The sequence below is a fragment of the Buteo buteo genome, chromosome 19, assembly GCF_964188355.1.
Source record: "Buteo buteo chromosome 19, bButBut1.hap1.1, whole genome shotgun sequence".
NCBI lineage: Eukaryota > Metazoa > Chordata > Aves > Accipitriformes > Accipitridae > Buteo > Buteo buteo.
Genome location: NC_134189.1, coordinates 22194359 through 22210262, shown reverse-complemented (window position 1 = coordinate 22210262; position 15904 = coordinate 22194359). Strand labels below are relative to the sequence as shown.

General features: G+C 44.3%; 1 long non-coding RNA gene across 3 annotated transcripts in view; it reads right to left on the bottom strand.

The window, feature by feature from the left end:
• The window catches only part of LOC142042109 (uncharacterized), a 29488-nt gene that overhangs the window by 9760 nt on the left and 3824 nt on the right, over positions 1 to 15904 (bottom strand). The window contains exons 2-3 of one of the 3 annotated variants that reach the window (XR_012653624.1): positions 15299 to 15798; positions 3309 to 3640 (exon numbers count right to left, since the gene is read on the bottom strand). This is a non-coding gene — a long non-coding RNA (uncharacterized LOC142042109). Of the gene's footprint in view, positions 1 to 2500; positions 3641 to 15298; positions 15799 to 15904 lie in introns of those variants that run through there. The other 2 variants (XR_012653625.1, XR_012653623.1) reach the window with 2 other exon arrangements.

The window sequence follows — 15904 nt, the reverse complement described above, 5'->3', positions numbered from 1 at the left end:
AACCTTACCTCTTCCTACAGTGTGTAGTGTCTGGGAAGAGCCAGGTCAGTCAGCAGAACCTCTGGTGTTAACCAGCCAAGTGGCTTCTGCTAAATTTACATCCTGGTGTTTCCATGTCCCAGCACTCATCACTCTCAGCATAGTCCTTAGCAGCTCATTGTAATGCTCAGCCTTTCCAGGGGCTGGTGGGTGACAGGCGATGTGATACACCCAATGAATGTCATGTTCCTTGGCCCCATTGACTATGAAATTGGTTTGGAAATGGGTCCCATTGCCTGACTTAATTCTTTCTGGGGGGCCATGTTGCTAAACATCTTGCTTTTCAAGACCCAGGATGCTTTTTTGGACAGAGGCATGTGTTACAGGGTATGTTGCCAACCACCTGAAAGTCATCTCCACCATGGTAAGCACATAACACTTGTCTTAACAGGTTCATGGCAGCAATTCCAGTTGAGAACATGCTTGTTAGTGCAGACAGGTTGCTTCAGCAGCCAGCTACTACCGAGGAAGCAAAAGACAACAGAATTTCATAATAAGCACCAGTTCCTCATTGCCTGTCCGGTTCTTCTCATCTGTGAAGTTAAAGGTCCCTGGGAAGACTGTATCTTTGGAACTGAACACAAGCCTGGTCACTGATACCTAGAAGAATGTTAATAATATCTATAAAAACATTCAGATATTGGCAGATGTTTGCAGGGGATTTACCCTTCCTATCCAAGAGAAGACAGTGACTGCCCACAGTGTCATGGTGAGCTTGGGAAGAGCTATTGCTCTGCCTCAGGCAGGTGATGCACAATGCTCATATTCCCCCCAGGATTGTCTCAACCCCATGCCACCAAGATGTCGTCAGGCCACCCCAGCTGTGCCCACACTGGACAACACCTCAAATTCATTTTATGAACTCCAACCACTGATGCTAGCACACATCCTTGGCCTGATTTGTGCATGGTGCCTGTGCACCCACAGCCACGGCTTTTCCTGCAGCGTGGGTTTCTGTGTGGGACCTCACCTCATCTCAGGGGTTAGAGAAGAGGTGCCTCTGGGCTACTCACAGCTCTGTGCGAATCATTGTGCCCTAGCTCCTGGGGAGGGAGAGTCCAACACAAATGGACTCAGCTCTGGAGGAGCAGCCTGGCAAGGCTGTCTCCATCACACTAGGAGGGACCTTGAGGGCTTCAGCACAAGGGATAACTCTCTGTTAGATGACTGGAAGAGGAAGAAAAAGTCACTCTACGCAGCAAGAGATGTGCCACCATAGGGTGGAGAAATGGGGACAGGGCAGAGGAGAGAGGACATATCCCCACAGCTAGGGTAAGGCAGGTCACTGACACCCAGGCGCAAGCACCCAGGGTAAGTAGGACGGCCCGAGGGTACCCACCTTTCAGAAAAGCCCCGCTTGCTGCTATGGGATTGCATGCTGCTGCAGCTCTCACTACTGCTAACTGATGTGCTGATAGCCGAGTCTTTTTACACCTTTTTAGTGGTTCTGCTTCAACATTTTTGGCACCTTCCGTGGTTTAACCCCAGCCAGAAACTAAGGACCACACAGCCGCTTGCTCACTTCCCACCCCACCCCCCCCAGTGGGATGGGGGAGAGAATCAAGAAAAAAAGTAAAACTTGTGGGTTGAGATAAAGACCGTTCAATAGGACAGAAAGGAAGAAAATAATAACAATGAAAAATTACAATAATAATAATAATAATAATAATAATAATAATAATAATAATAAAAAAGAACTGGAATACACAAAACAAGTGATGCACAATGCAGCTGCTCACCCCTCGCCGACTGATGCCCAGTTAGTTCCTGAGCAGCTATCTGCCCCCCCTCCTCGGCCAACTCCCCCCAGTTTATATACTGGGCATGACATCACATGGTATGGAATATCCCTTTGGCCAGTTGGGGTCAGCTGTCCTGGCTGTGTCCCCTCCCAACTTCTTGTGCCCCTCCAGCCTTCTTGCTGGTTGGGTGTGAGAAGCCGAAAAATCCTTGACTCAGTAGAAACACTACTTAGCAACAACTGAAAACATCAGTGTATTATCAACATTATTCTCATACTAAATCCAAAACATAACACTATACCAGCTACTAGAAAGAAAATTAACTCTATCCCAGCCGAAACCAGGACAGTATTATTGATCCTTTTAGCAGGAAGAGGATTTATTATTCCTTATTTGAAGAAACATCATTACAGATCAACAAATATAGATTTTGCACTTCCTCTTACTGTCAATGGGAGTTATATAATTGATACAACTCAAAGTCTTACTGGCAGAAAAATGCGTGTAAGTATGCATTTATTCAATGCATTGCAAAAAATCATACATACAGTACATGCACTCATGTACAGCAGCTCTACATTTTGAGGAAAACACTTTCAAAATGAAGCTGAATTTTCATGGAGTCATACACTTTTATATTGAACCGAATTAAATAAATGGAAAGGCTCAATAGAATATAGTGTTTTTCCATTTTTAGTTGCCAGAGAAAATCAGACCTTGGAACATACACACTTGCTGCTGAACTGGGCAATGGAACATCAGCACAGAGAAACAGCACTGAGCAGAGAGATCACCATTTGCTTTTGATAAGCAATTTGGCAGGGGATAGTAGCACACCTAATTGAAGCCAGAAGCAAATAACCTTGCTTTCTCTTTCTTCTTCATTCATCCAAGGTAAAGACTGGCTTTCTGTTTTCTATCCTTATCAGAAAATGAGCCAAAACTACTGCAAATCTTAGCCTTCCACAAAGCAGATCTTCACAATTTATTCCCATTTTGTTTTTTCTTTACAGTAAGATCCAATTGGAAAATGCATAACAAAAGCTCAGCTGTACCATCCTAAATAAAAAATTGTTACAGTAGACTATCTCTCTCTAAGTATGAGATTTGTGACCCAAAACCCCCTTCCTTAAAGGGATGCAAGGAACAAACCTCATGTAATCTTCCCACTGGAAGTTCTCACAGCCTTCTATAAACTGGCATTAGCTTAAACCATGTGGTACGTGGGTACCCTAATCTTTTCTGTCATATTGCCCAGACATCTCTGCTCACTTGGAGATCATGGAACTCGTTTCCTAAAGTCCCTTTCTTGTAGCATAAATGCATTTGGTTCTGTTTGCCCAAACTTGTTTTAAAACAATAGGTGTTTCCTGAAAATTCTCCTTTGTTCAATGAGGTGCTGCTGCTGTTCATGTCTCTCAAATGTAATTTCCCATTTTTTTGCTCACTTACCTTGCACGTAAAGCTAAATGCAAGCTGTTACAGTGAGACAAAAGACCCCACGGTAAAAGAAAAAAAAAAAATCACCTTTTTCATTTTGCACTCAACTAGACACAAATCGCAGGTACTTGTTTAGCCCCATGTACTTTTCCTGCAAGGCCTTTGACTCATCTGACTCTCCTCTGTGACAGCCACATAGGCTGGGTAGGTAGAGATTCAAGTCGGTAACTCAGGTTGGAAGCAAGGTGCACTGTGCACCTGGATGATCAAAATGCAGCTCTTGCAGGAGTCCACAATTGCTTGCATCAAAAGAAATACCATGGTATGAGAATATTTGAAGCAGAGGGTCCTGGGCTTTGCTAGATCCTTTGAAGGAAAACAGAGGGATATCCTATCCAGAGCACATGAGCAGTTCGGATCTGTAAGAAGAGACACCTGTACTCAGACAGCTTTCAGCACAAAGAGACAAAAGTATGTGTTTCCACATACCACACACCCCTCTTTTTTCCCCCATCTTGTTTTTTGGGTAGGTTTGATTTTTTTCTTCCTGTTTTGTGTGGAGTTCTGGTTTGGCTGCTATTCATCCACTTTCTGCCGTATTTGCTTTTTGTTAGCGGACTACTGCCTTCTTGCTTAGTTCTATACAGCAGCTTCTGGGTTTGTTGTTTGTTTGGGTTTTTTTAAGAACCTTGCCTTCATTCACTGTTTCCTCCTAAAAATTAAAATCCCTTGGTTGTGATTCTTGCCAAGATACTCATAGCATTTTTTCCATCAAGCGTATGCTGACTGATACAGTCATGTCCAGTCTAACACATACTGTATCTGTCCCAGTCTTCCTGTTTATTACTGCATTTACTTAGCACTTACCATAAAACTCAGTATAATCTGTCTGGTGAAGCCTCATCCCTGCTTCCACTTCCCATTCTCTCTGTAATTCCCTATTGCTTCTTTTCAACACTACAGCCATTATGGCCAGGACACTCTTCAGAACAGACATAGAGATGCCAGGATCTGTGCTGACTCACTGACAACAAAAACAATGCACAGGGGCTGCTCAGAGCTTCTGCAAGCAATCCATCCATCACATTAGCAAGATGCAAATAGCAGAGTTGGACTTCAAAGCTGAATGCAGAACCCCACTGTATAACGTACAGCGAAAGCCTCAGCTGGCTTCACAAGCCATACACATGCCTGCAGCCGCAGCTATACTGCCCAGCAGAGAGGAAGGGCAAACTCAAACACAGCCCCATGCTGCCATGGTTAAATTGCTTTCATGCTGCACGGAATGTATCCTCATAGTGCATCCTATAAATATTCACGTCTGGACAGTCCTAGCTTGTGTAGGTCCGGAGTGTGCTTCCTTGCACATTGCAGAAATACAAGGTCCTGAAGTAACCGAGCATCAAGTCTTTGGCTTCCAGTTTAATCCAAAGCACCTCAGCTCCCTACACAGCACATGAAAAGAACTGGGTGCATTAGAATGGGATGTGAAATACTATTTACTAATCACCAGGAACTGTAAAGCACAAGGCCGTGCCCAGACACCAACTCTTCTCTACAGATTAGATGCCTGAGTCGATAACATGAAAGAAGTAAAAACATCCACTCAAGAGCTAAAGCCTGGGTATGATTGCCTGTGTGTGACTGTGTTCAGAAAAAAAAGAGAGGTCTGCTAGCTGATATACATGCACCTCGAAGTTCGGACACACCAAGTAGGCTTACAAAGCAACTGAATATTCCATAAAAGGTGAGAAAAAAATACTGAAGGCATTACCATGACTGTCAAATTTTAAAGTGGTTTTCTTTTCTGGCTTACTATTAAAATCTTTGAATAAATGGAAGTTATACAGCCAAGAGCTCTGACATACTAAGCCTTATCTACTGTAATTATCTCATCCCTTTACAGTTTGAGAAAACACTTTGTAGAATGTAATTGCCAGGAATCTACCATGTCTGTCTTTCCCGCTCTCTGTTGAATTTTAATTACTATATCTCAAGCATAAAGAATTTGATAGTGTAAACTGCAGTTACACAAAATTGGCAAATTACTTCTGCCCAAGGACAGGGCTTTGAGGGAGAATTTGAAAAATCTTCCACACTCTATTATTGCAGAAAAGGAAAGCTAATTGCATTGCAATTACTATTGAAGAGAGTTCTTCACTCTAGACTACTGTCCAAGTCTCCCCAGATTCTCTTTTGTGAGCATATAATCTTGTCCAAACACTAGTATAAATGGACACATCCATCTCCAAACTAGCTATGATTTTTCAACAGGAGAGTCAACCAACCATCCTTTTAGAAATCCTACAGGTGGATTTCATGCTCTGTTATTAGTTTTGTAAGAAAGACAAAGACACATTCAAGAAATGGCATGAGCCAAACCAAGAGTGGGGAGTTGTAGGAAGCCCATACAGCTCACTGGCTGAGCACAAAATCAACCCAAGAAAACAATGCATCATTTCTTTCTAGGCTGACACAGTAAATCCAGTCTCACAGGGTACCAAAGAGCATGAAGGTTGGTGTGCATATGGGGAGGGCAAGCCGTCCCATCACTTCAGCTGTTTATGACACCAAGGCAGAAAAGGATTTTAAAACCCTTTTATTTTTCCACCCAGGAAGAACCTTTTGTGATCTAGTACCTCTTGAAGGTCAAATTGTCACTCACAGCTTCCACTGAAGTTCACGCAATACCCTACATTCATCGGTTTTGCAGATCACTTGAACTCACTTGGGTGGTGTTTCTCATGTGTTTTCTTCATTTGTCCATCAATGAGAATTGCATTATTAAAAAGATATAGGAAGTCACAAAAACCTGTTCTTATAAGCTCCTACCTGGCAAAGCTTGTCTCTACAAAAGACTGCAGCGCTGCTGTCTACCCCAGCAAAGAATCTGTGGCATCTGCCATTCTCCAAAGTTTGAAGAATTTACCTTTCTTCTGTGGTGCACGTTCAGTACCATTTCACAGAAGCTCCTCGTGCTGAGTTACAGTTCCTCAGCTGGGCTGCCACTCACCTGTTCCTCCCAACCACGGTGGGTCAGAGGTATAGAAAGACAATCTTGCGTACAACTAAACGCATCAGTACTTTATGGTAAAGAAAGAAGCTTCTTTGTATTTTGGACCAATTCAGCGACTGCAGGCCCATCTCAAGGTTTGGCAAACACCATTCATGTCCCTATCTATGGCTGAGCCCTACTACTGCCACTGAATTTCAGCAAAGAATTTACAGCAAATGGAATAAAAATCATATGGTTCTGGGCTTTGGTTTCAGCCAGGTCTTATTTACAATGACCACAATGAGTCAAGAAACTGTCTAGTCAAGAAATTAGTCTGGTTTCATACTGATGTGGAAGCAGATTACGCAAGGCAGAATGATAAAATCTAGGTAAGATAGAGTCCTTGTAGAACAACAAGAACTTAATATTTCTGAACACAAAAGATATATCTTGAGCAAAACAGATGCACGCAAACATGCCACCCCACACAAATTAATTCTTCACCATTAAGAGCTCTATCCATTGCCTAGCACAATTAGGGTACACTTCATTAAATAGATTGTTCCATGCAGAAAGCACAGGTCCACGTTCTCACACACCATCATAGAGTCTCTGTACTTTTCTAAGTTTTCACACAAAACACAGATAGGCACACCATATCCTGTACCATTCCCTAAAGCTCTTAGTGCACGGACCTGGAATACCACACAGCCCCACTCATTCCCTGGCAGATGCGTGAGAAAAGTACAGTGAGAAAGAAACTCAGTTTTGTTTTGACCAACTGGTTTATTACACAGTGCCTAAGTGATCTATGGCAACAACCTGTAAGTCACGAAACACATTTTTAAATGTTTGAAAGAAACACAATATTGCCATTGCAAAAAGGAGCAGAGTGTTTTCCAACTCTCGAGGAATGAAAACTGAATAAAGGCATAACTACCCCTTTAATAAAAGATGCCATCAAACAAAGAACCAGTCCTCTTGCCGAAATCTGACACTGATTTGCTAGTACTGAAAACAACTTACAAGGATAAAAGTGTTTCAAGTTCCTCCAAACAATGAGCTCTCAAGCATCTTGAACGCTGGACCAGCCTCACTGAAATCATCCACCCAGCAAACTAGCACTCAGGCCGGTCAAAACAGTAGCAAACCGCTTGCTGATGCCACACTTTGCAAAGCTGCAGCTGAAGCGACATCTGAAAGTCACACCAGAACGGCAATGATGGGTGCATTGCTATGTGCCACTGCCTTGAATGGGTTCACTGGAAAAAAAAAAAAAGAAAAAAGAAAAAAAAAGAAAAAAAGTGATGGGCCTTATTTGGAGCTGCAAGAGAAAAATTAAATTGGTCAGTAACTGCGTCAGGCTATGCTGACAGCTGTTACATTCTGGAGTCAACATGCTCCTATATATTGGAGTCAGCACGCTTTATGAGTGGCACCTCCTTGTGCTCAGCAAATCCACACTGTCCCCTGCAGAGCTGGCTCTCCAGAGCAATGCGCACTGCACCCACCAGTGCCGGCAGCGAGCAAACTACGGAGAACCCTGAACACCATGGAAAGCCTACAGCGTCAAGTCCTCTTACGCTGAAGAAACGGAGTAGTACATGTTACAGCCACTCTGAAGCTAAGACAGAAACTTCTCCAAGAGCAGACACCCAACAGTGACGAGCCACTGGGACTGTACTAAACTACTTATGGATGCACAGCTCTTGCTGGCAGGCAGGAGCTGCAGAGGTGGTGTCACATTCCCTAAAATCACCACCCATTTCTGCGCTATCCGAAAGTACTACAGTTAAGCCTCACTCTAATACACATCTAATACTCATACATGTCAAAATCTACACCTGCTATGTGCTGAGGCTTTTTGTTTTAATTTCTCCAATCAAAATGCAAACCCAGGCAAAAAAATAAGAACATGAAGGGAGCTCTCCATATGTTTTTTTCATAATTCAAGAAAGCATGCAACTAGTCCTAGTTTTAAAAAACTCTAACAAAGAGAGGTCTGCCCTTTGATGGGCCAGTTTAGAAAAAGGAACTCGGAACCTGGCACAAATCCTTTGCTACAGCCAGACAAAATGAGAACAGTGGATGGCCTTTCACTTCTCCAGGTACTTGCTCTTCTGCCTCACTTCCAATTAACTTCTTGGTGACACAGGCACAAACTGTGGAGGACGGAGGGGTTCCCCTCCTATTTCACCCCTCGGTTCCTCGAGACCCTGTGCCACACAGAAGAAATTTCCCCAATTTGAGGAAGCAGGATAGTCTCTTCTTCCCTCTTTTGCAGAGGGGAAGAACTGCAGAGAGCAGCCAGGCAGTCTGCAGGCTCTGCAAACAGCTATCCAAAAAGCCAAGGAAAGAACTCGCACCAACTGAGAGCCTTCTGCACTTTTACTTCACTGAGTTCACCCTTCCCCAAAATTGCAAAGTTCCCCCAAAGTTGCCAGCAAGTGACTGCTAACTTTGCTTGCGCCCTTCACCTATTTGATCTGCTTAGACTGTAACCACAAGGGCAGGTTTTGCTGTCATTTCTCCAACGTGAGGCCAAATTCTTGGCTGCCCCTTAGACACCACAGTACCTGCATTTCTGAATGTTTACGCTTTATGCTTCACTTCCTGTGGTTTCTCTGATTGCTTCTAAGAGAAAAGCCACAATCTAGGGGTTTGGGGTTTTCTTTGGGGGGGGGGGGTATACACGGTTCTCCCTCTTCCACTTGCAGTGTCTGGCTACAGTCTTCCACTCATAGGTTCTGCCCTCACTACTCTGCCTACTTCTCAGAGACAATAATATTTTTTTGTCTACCAGATGGGATCCTTCCTTATTCCCCACTCATCCACTGCTTTCTTTGTCCTCCTATTTCAAAATATTTCCTCTTGTCCGGGGAAGGAGACGCTTTTGAACATTTGTCAGGTTTCAGTGGGAAAGCCTGCCTTCCCAACATTTTCATATGGTAACAGAAAACATTTCTGGAAATCAAATCAAGATGGGAAGAGGTTTATGATACACCACCTACTGTTTCCCATTTTGTTCTGCATTACTGGAAGGACCCTGGGGCTCTATAGCCAGCACTGCTACAGACCCAAAAGCTTAAAAGCTCTATCCACTCTTGCAGAACTGATTCCTAATGTTTTAATGAGATCACAGTCCTGACAGTGCCAGTGACTCCCAAAATCATCCCACGGAAGATAAGATCCCATGGCTATTGCCAACAAAATCAAGCAAGGAATTCTATGCTAAAGGTACAGGTTCAAGCCTACTGGGAGTTTACCATACTGGAACAACTGAAATCACACATGAACCTAACTAGGAAATGATGGGAAGAATTTCTTGGTTCAACCGCTTGCTTTACAGAAACTGCATGTGTTACAAGTACACAAAGAAATTGCCCACAACCCTTCAAAGCATTACAGAGTCATCTAAGTCACAAGGGTCCCCTGGAGGTCTCTAGTCCAGCCTCCTGCTCAAAGCAGGTCCAGTTAGAGCAGTTTACTCAAGGTCATGTCCAGTCAAGTTTTCCGTATCTCCGAGGATGCACACTCCACAACCTTTTCAGGCACCTGTTCCTTATTATCTGAACATTGTTTTCCCTTTTATGAAGCTGGAATTTCCCATGTTCCTACACCTTTGAGAAGAGTCCAACTCTGTCTTCCCCACACTCTCCTACTACCCCGTTTTAGACAGTCTTCTCAAGTCTGAGCAAACCCAGGTCCCAAAGCCTCTCCTTGTACGTCATGTGCTTCAGCCCCCTACCCCTCCACTAGGCTCGCTCCAGTATGCCAGTTTCTCTCGTACTCTGGGGCATCCCAAACTGGACCCAGTATTCCCGATGTGGTCTCACAGGGGTTGACTAGAGAGGGAGCCATCACCTCCCTCAGCTGGACGGCTATAGTCTTGCTAATGCAGCCCAGTATGTGGTTGGCCTTTTTTGCTGCATGGGCAGTCTGGTGACTTGGTTTCAGGAGTCTTGAGTCCCTCAGAAGCCAATGCCCCTGCAGCACAGATACACGCCTATCTGTTTCAGGTTGAGTCCTCTGGAGTCCCTGGCGATCCAATGTGTATTGCCAAAGGAGCTCAGAGCAGAGAGGGCAAAGCGATTTTCAGTCAGGACAGTCAGGCAAGCAGACCACAGCCACCAAACAGCTGAGATGATCAGATATTAAATTAACATTATAATGTTAATTTCTTCAATGAAAGATTGGGAAAGCTTCTTTTATTGTTTCCTCCTCTACCCAAGGGCTCTTTAAAATACCCATCTCTGCTCATCCTTGCACATCTAAGACCATGATTAGTTACGCCAATAAATGCAGGCTGTAAAAGTGTTTAAAAAAAATCTGTAAAATTATTTTGTAAATCAAAAACCTCCTTGTCCATATCATGCGCTTATTCAATACACATTACAGGATAACTTTCTCCCAAAACATTTTGTGTCAGCCAGCTGTAACTGCATAGCAGAGCACAAAGTGCTGCTGCAGCCTTAACTTCCCCTGGTCTCAGCCAGACCCAGCAAACCGAGCAGTCCGCAGGGAGCCATTCATTACTGGGAACAGAGAAGTGATCCAGTAGGTCCCAACAGCTCCACCCATGTTGCAGCATCCATATCTCAGACACCCGAAGCCATAAAGAACGAGGCCCCGAACCATAGCATGCATCTCTGCAACACCTCACCATAAGCTACTCGGCTCCGTTCAGTGTGGTTTTGCACATTTCGGTTTGATGGGGTTTAGTGGTTTCCCCAGCAAAGCCAAGGTAGGCCAAAGTCAACCCCGATCCCTCCACCCACCACGTCCCCCCCCGTCCAAGGATTACCGCAGCAGGTCCTCCCTTGCATGCAGGCAGCTGCAACTCTGCATGTGCTGCCTGCTGTTCCAGGCTCTCTGCTGCACGGCCAGCCAGTCCCACTTCCCAAACACCTCCCGGGCTACAAGGCTCTGGGATCTGGGACTGCAAAGAGTAGAGGTGGGGACGAGCATCCCTCCTCCTACCGAAGGGGCTGCAAGAGGAATCGCTAGAAGCAGAGGTAAACCCCACAGGCGTGCAGCATGGGCAGCCCCTGTTTGGATGGGAAGAGCAAATGTGGTGTCCCTGGTAAAGCAGGCAAAGCTCTGCTTCCCCCAGTAGAAACAGTCCCTCTGCAGAGGAGTCAGACCTCTGGGTAGATACCCTCGGTCGGGTCAGATCACAGTCATTATAACATCATACTTATCGTGCAGATTTTGAGACACCACAGACTTTTCTTTAGAGTTTCAGTAACTTCTGACATGCCTGTGAGCTGACACCTCGTCCCAACCCAAAGGGTTACCCAGCCTGCAGGTGTGTGGAGAGCGCGACCATGAGTTCGCAGAAGTCCGTAATGCACAAGGACATGGAGGCTTTTATCCTTTAAATTTCTTTGCTTTATTACAGATTACCACAAATGCCACACAAATCACCACTAGCAAGTAAACTACCACAAAAAAAACACCTCCAGCAAGTATACCTATGGTTAAGAAAGTGAATATTTATATCTCTCAAGCTATTACAAATTAATATCAGCATTCAATAGTATAATATCAATCAATAGTATGGCAACAATCAATTGTACAGCAACAACCAATAACAGCAACAACTGTACTCCAAGAACGATGCCGTGCATACTGCTAGAATAGTGTGTGTAGCTCTCTTCATGGCCCAGCTCTGAATACCAGCTCCTCAAAATCTCTTTGAAGCTGTGTCTTCACAGTGGCAGAAAAGAACATTTTTCCTCATGCATGAGCCCTAATGTAATGGGAAAGTGACATTTACAGTGGCAATTCCACGGTTGTTTGGTACTGGAAATACATTATAGGACCACTCCTCATTAAGAAATACTGTGTCAGAATGCCTCAGAATATAGAAATGACCCCCAAAATTGCAGCAGCATAGTTCGGGGTTTGCCAGGGTAAAAGGCACGGGCACCACATTTCAAAATGTTGTATAACCTGTGTGGTATTGGTATTTACTGTCAACAGTGACAGTCTTTTCTTTGCACCTTTATGCATGGAGGCTTTTGCTCTGGTTTTAAACCTGGGTTATGCTCATTCTGGATAGGAAACGTCAGCAACATCCATTCTGCGGATTGCTGGCACTCAAATGCCTTATGTAGCAGGTAGGAGGGTAAGCCCCACATCTCTACATTGCAGGTCAACCTTTCCACAACCACTGTCCAGAATATAACATCTGGTGGAGCCTTCTGCTGCTTCAGAGAGGCTTTTCAAAGCTGATAGCTTCTAGTTTGATGCAGAGTGCTGCGCTGAAATGGCAGGGCGCTAGAAAAAAGGAAAACTCTCAGAGCCATGTAGGTCTCCCGAGAAGAAGCCAGCACAGAGAGCTGCTTGGAGTAAATGTAGTTGAGAACATCAGCACTTAAGAAAAGATTATGCTGAGCAGCTCTGCAGGTGATGAAGACCTGGCTCACTTGTGCTAGGAGCTGGCTTGCCCCTTCTGGCCCCTGGCAGAAAATGGCATCGTTCAGTACCATTAGCACTTGGAAATCTGTGCAGAAATGAGTATGGCTCTGAGCTGCTCCTGTCCTGGACAAGCTGGCCTTCTATCAGGAGGAAGGTTGTTGTGGGGTCCTGACAAAAGTGGGGCCTGTTTCTGTTCTCTCACCCTATTATGTCTCTGGGGGAGCATCAGTGGACAATGTCTGCTGGCTCTTAGGGTGCTTTCAAGGACCAAAAGGTGCAGTGAGGAGTGCTCTGCTTGGTGTTCTCCTCTAGTTCCTTATTTTTAACCCTGTGGTCCTTGCCCTCACTTTGTTTTTATGCTTTTTCTTCTGCAGTCAATTGTTTCTCCATGCTCTCTTTTTTTCTTGCTCTTACCTCATTTTTGAGGCAGGAGGCAGCATTTATTTTTGTTACGGATGGTAAAACCACCCGTATGGATGGAAATAAACAGTAGAGAGAGTGGCCAGGAAATGAAGAAGGACTGGCCCCCACACACTTTCTGCTGTTCAGTATGTGGCAATTCAGCTGGGTGCTCCAGTAGCAGGAGCATGCACTCCTGCTCCTAGAAAGCTCATTTCCCGGTACCTACCTTCCTCCCTGCATGAGCAGAAGCAGAAGCAGGAGAGTTACCGTCACCACCACAACCTCACTACAACCACAGGAGCTGCCGTGCTAGTCCCACAACCCATGCCTCCATCCCCATCTGCACCTTCACGGTGATCTCCCCGTCACCCCACACGGTGAGACTTGTGGGTCACAACTACACGCTATCGCCTTGACTCACGTCACCTACAGAGTGGGGAGTTGCTACCCCTTTCCACCATACCCCACGGCACACCCCACAAACACTGGCACTGAGAGAAGGAAGGACAAAGCGGAGTCCCCTCCAAGCACATGCTCCACACTGCCCTGTGCCTTGCCCTTCTTGATCCCTTCCCCCTCTTTTTCATTTTTGTTTTTTTTTTAATTAAGAAAACAGCAAACAAAAAAGGGTATTACTCTGTCCTTACAATAAAGAGATACTATTCTGCAGTAGGCAGTTGACTGCCAAACATTTCTCGTCCCTCTCCTAGACCTTACAGGGTAGTGTTTGTCTCAGGAGCTTTTCTCCTGCAGACCATGAAGTTGTATGTGATGCAGTTGGCTCCGCTGGCTGCAGAGGAGCTGGACAGAGGGCTGGTGTTAACTCCAGGTTTGCTGGAGAACAGTCCTTCCGACTGCACTGCACAGATGTTCCTATCTACGCGCCTGAGGAGTGCCACATTTAAAGAAATCATCCATATTCTGGTACAGTTTGCTTTCCACCTCATTCCCTGTGGGTCTAAGTTTGTACGTAAGAAAGAGAGGAAGAACAGTTTGTTGTCATTTAGTTACATTTCTTACTTGCTGTCTAACATAGTCTCTTGGATTGCTTTAGAATACTCAAAAAAATTAAGCACAGGAATTTAATTAAGGACAGGAAATTAACAGTAGGGAATTGTTTGTTTAACATCCCAAGCCAAGAACTTTAAATATCATTAAACTGCATTTTTATACTAAGAGAGGAAAAAGTATTCAAATGACTGGCAGACTAGGAGATTGCAGTCCTTCAATAACAAATCTACTTTGAGCAACTTGTTCTATGGTTTCCTTTTCATTGAGACATCTGTTTATTGAAATTTATCTCATGACAGGAAGGATGACACATAAGACTGGGTCTTCCCCTTTCTTTCTCCTGCCTGTAGATTCCTATGTAGCCATAAGGACCGTAGCCCTCTGCACATTGATTCTCAGCTGTAAAATGTGGATAAAAATCCTTTCTCTCTTTGGCCTTATGCAGACCTTTTCTATTCAGACTGCAAACTCTTCCTGGGAGAGATACCTGTTGCTCTAAGTATTTACCAGACAGAATCTTGCCTAGGACCAGAGTGTGAAAGAAACAGATATTCTAGTTTTATAGTTATGCCTGGTTTCCAAACCACCAATAGCATCTTTTCCCTACCTCATCAGCCACTCTCATTGAACACAAGTATTTTAAACAGAAATAGGTCAAGTAGTACTCATACATGCCATGCACACCAATTATTTTTCCCCATCTCACTCTCATTTTGAATATTTATGTCATAAGGATTACTTTCAGTTTCATATATGTCTAATGCACCACCAGACATAATTTGGTTATGTTGCTAGTATTTAATATTAATACTAATGTAATATTATCTGAGCTGGAAAAGAGTACTGACACAGCAAAATTTCAGGCTACCCTGGATTATTTAGGTGATCAAGGACTTCAGCAGACAGTGAAGAAATGCAGATGCCTACACAAGACATGTGAATTGACCTTACAATGACAAGTGACATTTTATGTCAAAAAAAAAAAGCAAGTTAATCCACTATTGTGCCTGGGAAAAAAATTTATATAGTTCTAAATGATAAATGTATCAATGCACAAAAAGGACTTTGCTGCCTGATGGACAGTTCAGTGATGACATACTGCCTGCCAATGTAGATCTGCTATCAAAACCGCAAGTAGGCTTATAGGACACATAAAGAATATGGCGAAGGAAAGCGCTGACAATATTACAATGCTCACATAAATCAATGACATATTGGTTTCCTTTTTAGCACATATTTGTCATACCATGAGATGGTCTGATCTCTCTGCAGAGCCATTACCCGATGCCAGTCTCTTAGTGCACTTCTCATACAACATCCTTCCTTTGCTTTGCTCCACCAAGGAGGACAGCGCCTCTTCCTACAACACCTTCAGCACTACAGCAGGCAATGCTGGGAAGAAAAGCTGTTAAACTGATACGGATCAGGAAAAGAAACCATTTTGAGCAGTCCAAATGTTATACGTGCCTTTGATGGAAGGTGCTCGGCTCCACCAGCTGCAGCCATGAGACAACTGCACAGGATGCTGCTGAACAGGAAACCGAGTCGAGGAGCTCTGTCAAGCCCATGTCAAGATGACTCACCACTTCAAGTCACAGGTGATCGCTCCGTGTGCTTCTTTCTTCTCCTCTTTGGTCGAGAACGGACCTATCAGTAGAAGCAGTGGAGGCCTCTGGCTGATGATGTAGCTGCATGGTCTTGTTTCAGTTCTGGCATCTTAAGAGCTTCCTGCTGCAGATGCTTAGCCTGCAGACATTTTGGGGAGATGCTTCTGACACCTCCTACCCATACAGGGGACACGACGACACCAAACTCAACTGGCAAAAACTATGATTGGACTTTTTTGGAACCA